Below are 7687 nucleotides of genomic sequence, written 5' to 3' on the forward strand. Positions count from 1 at the left end.
AACTAAAGCCTGTGATTCTTCACACCCATTCAACCAGAGATAAATGAAACAGATTGCAGGGTGCCAAATGACATCTTCCTGTCCTGTTTGTTTGACTTCTGATACTGCCCCTTTTCCTGTATATTCCTTTGATATTGTAACGCATGCGACCTCCATTGCTTGCAAGAGCTGGCTTACCAGAGCGGTGACGTCACCGCCCTTCCTTGTGGAGAACGGGGACCACAGCCGCCAGGCTGACAGGAGGTTTCCCTTTGGCTCAAGAGGCTGGGTCCCTGTTGAGTGATGCTGGAGGCCTGGGTTCAAGTCCCTGACAGTAGGGGGCTTACCTGATGCAGCAGTGGTGAGGGTGCCCAGTCCAGTGAGCATGTCTTACTGAATGCTAGGGGAAACCCTTTCCCTGTGATGTGCTCCCCTTCAGCTGAATGAATTACAGATCTCTATTTGACAATCTCCCAACCTGAGTGAAGACTGAGTTTTCTTCGACACATACAACACACAAGTTACTTTATGTACAGTATTTACAAACAAGATGTTTCAGAGGCCAAACATTATGGTCACCCAGAAAACCCCAGACTGCTACTAAGCATTCAACTCTTAATGTTGAATGCTTAGTAGCATTACTAGCATTACTTAGTAGTAATGTTGGAGATAAGCTGCTTTCTGACTAAATACAATGCAATCTGCAGTTAAATCTCGCTCTCTGCACCCCGGATGCCACAAAATAAATAGGAGCCTACAGTATATCCCTATCCATAAAAACGCACCCTAAGTAGGAAAGACATTTCTGAGGTATCTTTTACCAATGGAACCCAAGTTCCAGAATAACATGCTCTCTCTAGCAAGGTTCGAATACTTAGCTCTAGTCAGGTTTGGTTTGGGATATCATGAAGTAGGGCTTCTCGCCTGGCTCAAGCTTCACGTCCCCACTCCTCCAGACTTTTGTCACTCCTCTCCTTCTTTCCTACTTCTTGTTTCTTACCTTTCTCTGTGCTCTTTATGTGATCTTATATTGTATGTGTGTACTTCTCCTTGACAATCATTAACACAAAACTTACCTAGGTATACTAAGGTAAACTTTACAATTGTTTTTGCTGAAGGGACTCCAGACCTCAGCAAACATCCTCTCTGCTTTGAAGTTAGAAGTGTTTACTCTGCCAAGTGTCACAAACTTTATACTTTATACTTCTCAGTCACCTAAAGCTGTAACAATACATTACTCATAATTCATCAAAGTAAAATTAAAGATTTGGGGCTTAACTTTCACCATAATCTAATTTTGGAACATAATGTTCTGAACATAAGTCAATTGTTGTTCTTTCAGATAACACTTCCAATTCTAATTTTGCAAAAGTCCTACTCTGATTATTGCAATGCCCAGTTTACCGGTTTTGGAGACTAAGCTGAACATGGTCTCTACAGTTGAATTTCTACATCTTGCTACAGGCATCATTTTTTGTAATACAGTTGCTTGAATAGTTTAAATCACTTTAGTATTAAGTAAGCTATATATGTCTCTTTTCAAAGGTGGAAAAAGTGAAAAGCGATTGTCATTCTGTCAAGTGCTTTGAGAAGCCACCTTTAAAGATGCTATATAAAATAAAGTTTATTATTGTTAACCCTAGCTGACATTGTGTATCTGGTTATATATTGTATTGTACTTATTTCACATATTGTTTGTACAAGGACAAGTACATCTATAGCGATATTCACTTTGGATTTTAATGCAAGCTTAGAAAATAAGATGGATAATTAGCTATTCTAGAACTAACATTGAGTGTGGTCTTAAATAGTACAATGAATCACTACCTTAAACCTTGTAAAATTCTTCTGACAGCAGCTCCCACAGAGTAAATAGTTGAAATAATAAATGCTCTTACTCCAATTTAAAAACTGTTTTCATTGTGTTCTACTGAAGACAACTATTACATAGGGATATATTGCCCTCAATCTGTGAAAAGCAGAATTACCAGGTCTGTTTTTCTGACATCATATTACTACACTAATATTTATAGGTGCTTTTGAAGAAACTGATTGTTCTGTAATACTGCTGTAATACTAAACAAAAGCAAAAGTAATGTGGAAAAATACCGCAAATTAACTGTGTAATCAAGATTAGAACTATATAGAATAGAAAAAGTGTACTTAGTTATTTTAGTGTATTTTAGGGTACTTAGGTTTAGTTATTTTCTTCTAACTAAAACAATATTTAAAAATGTTAAACACAAAGTTAAGGTAGTAAAAACATATTAAAGGTTACAAACAATAAAAAGCCATTTGTTTGATACAGTATCTAATTGAATAAAGAATCAGCTTCAACAACTTGGCTGGGTAGTTTACAAGGATTACAAGGATTTATTTCAGTATTTCAGTGACAATGCACATCAACAGGGTAAAATATCAAAATAACACTGAACAGAAGTAAAAGATGTCACAGGAGCTGGTTCTGACTCCCGTGGAGTGCGTTATTAAATACCCTATGAGGATGATAGAATCCGGAAATGACAGCTGAGGAAGCTACAACGGGGTTAGGATGGGTAGACAGACAGGGGGCGGTGACTGTAGTGATCAAGTGCTCGGGGGAAATTCGGAAGCAACCAAGTCCAAGGAAGTCCAAAAAGGGAAGTCGGGGCGCAGTCCGTAATCCAAGGGCTGGGAGATCCATCCAAGACAAACAGTTAAAAATATGAACCGGGTGGGAACCGGCACAGGAACAGGAACTAAAAACATAACAGGACCAGGCGCTCTGAATCGCGGACCCAGGCGGTCAGGACTTTGGGGAATAAGGCCTACCTTTGGGTTACCCGGAAAATAGGCAAGTCTTCCAATACTGAGCCCGGAACTGCAGAGATGCTAGGCTTTTAACCAAAAACCAGATGAGATGCACCAGGAAATAATAGAAACTAATCATAACAGAAAGGGGTAGGGGTGGCCTCTAGAGGAAGGATGTGGAACATAACAATAAGGTTCTGATTGGAGTCTCCACTGTGCCCTCCTTCCTTAGGTAGGTGGGCCTTCTTGCAGTAAGACAAGTAGATCCAATTCGTCTGACATTTTACAGCAGTGTGGGTGGTGAGTATCACCTGGTACGGGCCTTCCCACCTAGGTTGCAGTGCGTTCTTTCGTCGGTGGTCCTTGACATAGACAAAGTCACCTGGCTGAAAGGAGTGACAGTCTTCGGTTGCTGCTTCAGCCTGCACTGCTTGCACCTGTGAATGAAAAGTCTTGACAGCTCAAGTTAGACCAGTGCAAAAGGAAAACATTGCATCATCCATTTGATGAATATCCATTTCTTTCAATGTTAACGGCAGAGATACTGGCAGCCTCATAGGCCTGCCCATCAGGACCTCATGTGGCGAGAGTACAGTCGTTCAGGTTTGCAGTAGACCACATGGCCATCAATGCAATGGGCATGGCATCAGGCCATTTAAGGTCAGTTTGTTTGCAAATATTAGCTAATAAGAGTCGTAAATGATATTCTGTTATCTGCTGGCATGGGGAATGCAACAGTGCTTGTGCTTCCAGATTTTAGTGCTGCCTTTGACATGGTTGACCACTCTGTATTGTTACACAGGCTTGAATTTGAGGTTGGCTGATGTGGAACCATCCTTAAGTGGTTTACTTCATATTTAACTAATCGTTTTCATTATGTTCAAATATCTAATAATTGTACTGCTTTGTCAATGTCACCTGTTCAATTTGGGGTACCACTGGGATCAGTGCTGGGACCAATATTGTTCTCTCTGTACTGTACATGCTGCCGCAAGGTAGGATAATACAAAAAGATAGTATTAACTTTCATTCATATGCTGATGACACTTGAAGTGGGACATGTATATATTTTACTTATCCGGCATCACAATGTCACCATTTAAGCACATTGTGAGAGGTGTTGATGGGGTCTGTTAATTTAACCTTCACCAAAAGTTACGCTAAGATGCCATGAAGCTGACTTGCTTAAGCAGCCCCAGTGACAGCACTATATAATAAAAGACAAGAACAACACCCACAAACAGGATAAAGCAGACCAATGTCTTCTGCATATAAGGACAGAACCTAGAGCAAGACAGAGTAGGACAAGAAATAATTACATATCAAAGAACAGGACAAGCACTCAGATAGTGCAACAAACTTTTTTTCTGACTGTATATAAGAGCTGGGAAACCCTTGCAGTTTGTCTGTTCTGTGGGGCAGACCCGGCGTGTGTTGTTGGACTTATTGAGCTGTAGCGGTAATGCTTGTTAATAAGACAGAATTAAGTGTTGTGGGCTTTCCCAAATGAGGCCCCATCTCTCTGTTCATCTCTGTGGTGCAGCCACAGAGAAACTATTCATGCAGGCTGATTTAAAGATGTTTTCTTTTGATACGGGACAGCTCCCAAATGGGGATGCACTTAGCTAAGCCTGGCTATCATGATCAATGGTCATCCATTGGCACCTATCTGTCTAGGGAGTGCCAGATGGACATCTGGACTGCATTCCTAAGTGTCAGGAGTAAGTGACTCATATCTCACCTTGATCAACCAATCAGGGACTGGTAGGGCCGAGTAACCCACGTGGGACTCTGATGCCCATGGAACTTTCAACCAATCAACGAGCTGAAGTTCCTCCAGGTAAAAACAGGCAACACAGAGAGCCTGTAGGACTTTTTCTGTGGACTTTTCTAAAGGGAATTAAAAGGAGAATTCCAGGGCAGGACGGCCCAGGAGCAGAAGGCTCCCAAGGGCAGGACATTCTAGCAGCGTGCCTCCTGACCATCCTGAGACTCAGCCCAGACAACCACGGAATGGCCAGTGTGTCCGAGTGCCAGAACTTTTCCTTTGTTCTAAGAGTCTGGAGCGGAGGTTGCCAGAGAGTAACCAGAGGATCCACCCGAGGTTACCAGCAGCAAGCCTCATGAACAGGTCGGAGCTGTGGACAGCTGAATCACTATTCAGAACTAGCTCTTCATCAGGAACGAACCGGTCCTCTTCCTGACTTGCTGGGACCCACAGTCATCTTTTCTCCTGTGCACAAACTTTGCTAGTTCAAGCCAACACTAACTAGCCGGTCAGTGAGCATCAGCAGCGCACCGTCGCAAGCCGCACAGCACAGCCTGGCACCGAGCCAGAGAGCACGGATTGGACAGCAACAGCCTGCAACTGTTTCTTTGAGTCCGCAGGAGATCTGAATCCCCAGAGATTGGATGAGTATTCAACTTCACTGCATTACTGCTCGAGAATTCAATTGTTATCCCAATCAGTTGATATCAATTTAATTCCTAAGAGTTATGTACTTGTTTTCAGTATCTAATGTAGAAGTTATAACCAAGTTCAGTTACGAAACGGTCTAAATGAATGATATACTGAACGTATGTCCTCTTGATATATGTAACTCTTTGTAACTGACTGAATATACTGTATACCTTTTATATTCTGATAACCCTCTCGATAAGATCTGTTAGGTTTACATGCATATTCTATGTATTAATAAATGTAACCTCGTGTATTAGTACCTGTGTGTGTGCGTTGTTTGAGTTATATCGCATGTTTGGATTCTAAAGCCATCAAAAGAATCAATTTTGTGATTCACTGCTACAATTAAAAATTGTCCCAGTAAATGCCCAAACCCTACAGAACTGGTGCCAGTATTTTTGGTGAATTATGTTAACATAATTTATTAAACAAGCCCACCTACCCATTAAGAGGCACAAACAAAAATAAATTGTATTTCTACTTACAAGGCTCTTAGAGGTCAGGCACCTGTCTATCTAATGGAACTTATTAATGTTTACCATCCAAGTCTCCTGCTTAGATCACAGATGCAGGTTTTTTCATATTCCACAAATTAATAAAATAACAGTTGGCAGTAAAGCCTTTAGTTACAGGGCCCCTAGTCAATCTCAGTATTCAAATCCAGACTGAAGACCTATTACTTCAGCCTAGCCTACTCACACCTTACATTATAGCCTGCTGCAACCATGGCTGCTGGTGCTGCTGTACATGCCATTGTGTGTCTCTATGTTGGCCCACCAGGTAGATACATCTGTTCTGACCAAACTATCCTATTCTCCTCCCCACATGTCAGGATGGTGCCTGGGCTGGGTACCATCCGAGTTGGATGCTGCATCACTGCCATGGATCCAAGAGGGACATTGTGGATATAGCTATCGTTTAGGAGGAATTTACTGGTCTACAGAGATCTGCATGGAGTATTAAAACACAATGCCCTCATTGTTTTCTTTTTTTAATTATATAATGTTAACATGCCCAAAGCGGTTGGGCAACCAGTTGACCTTGGACTCCTAGAGGTTTTTTTACTCCTTACTTAGGAGTATTTGGTTACTCTCCTCTGTTGTCTTCTGGTCTTTTCTGGTCTATATTCACAACATGTATAGCTTTGTTAAGCACCTTGGGGCAACCTTGTTGTGAAAGGTGCTATATAAAAATAAATTGAATTGAACTGAATAATTGTTTTTTTCAATATCTGTATATGTACAAAAGGTCCCCATGGTGGAGGGTGTGCAGGGGTAGCAACTTTCCAGGATATGCTGCTGGCAGATTACACATTGTTTGCTCAGCTGTTCTGCTCAACTGGTGAATCCAGGGCTGAGTTTGCACCCTCTAAGGTGGGCAAGCCATGGGAGGAGGGAACGGGGTGCCACCACGCATAACAGCATAGCAGTCAGCAGATTTGAAATTAGATTTGTATGGTTGACAAGGGTGTCAGCTGAAGTAAGAAACCCGCATTCCTTCCACAGAGTGCCAAAATTGTGCACAACAGCATTAGCATACCATGAGTCTGTAAAGATAGTAACGGATTTTCCCCTTGCGAGACAACACACACAGGTGAGAGCAAATGATTCAGCTTACTTACCAGAGTACGAGGGAGGCATTTTAACAGCTTTAACAACTTCACTGTCAGAACAGATAGCATATCCCAAGGGCAAAGAGCCGTCAGAATTTTATCACAAACATAAAACACAGGCCAATTTAACTTGATAAATACAGTACACTACACTGCTTTAAACAGTGAATCGGTAAGGACATAGTCATTTAGTGTGAGCTATCAATGGTCTCAATAGTTTTCCTATTATAGATACAGAACAATTTCAACAAGGACTGTCTCTTTACATGACTCACAACAAAGGTAGTCATGCTAATGAAGGGAAGTTATCAATGTGTCTCAAAGTTGGCCTATACTGCCTAAACAGCCATCCTATATCTTGCTGCAGGAAAAAGCATTCTACTCACAGCAGTCAGACATGGAGAGCATCTGAGAGCATCCTAGCAAAGAGAAGCCTGACACTTTAAAATCTCAGCTAGAGCTATGGGGCTTGATGGACATGTCTTCAAAGATCCCTAACTGATTAACTGCACCAAATACTGATCAAGTCAGTCATTAAGGAAATTATTTTCATTCACACAGCCTCATCAAAGCCACATTCATCATTTGGGCCGTGTCTCGGTCAATCTGCCTCCTCCTTTATAGAGGATGCTGTAAACCTTTAGGAACAATATGATCTAGCAACAAGGTTATGTCACTGTAATTGAGTTTATAACAAGAGTCAAATGTCTCCTAAATTCATTAGGATTGTCAGGCAATTTGGGAAAGGTCTTGACTAATGCAAACAATTTGCCAAGAGACCAAGGTCAGTGTACATATACTAGAGTTCCTGATAGACCTAGGAAAGCTCACATCAGCATTAATTG

This window comes from Lepisosteus oculatus, chromosome 10, assembly GCF_040954835.1.
Source record: "Lepisosteus oculatus isolate fLepOcu1 chromosome 10, fLepOcu1.hap2, whole genome shotgun sequence".
Taxonomy (NCBI): Eukaryota; Metazoa; Chordata; class Actinopteri; order Semionotiformes; family Lepisosteidae; genus Lepisosteus; species Lepisosteus oculatus.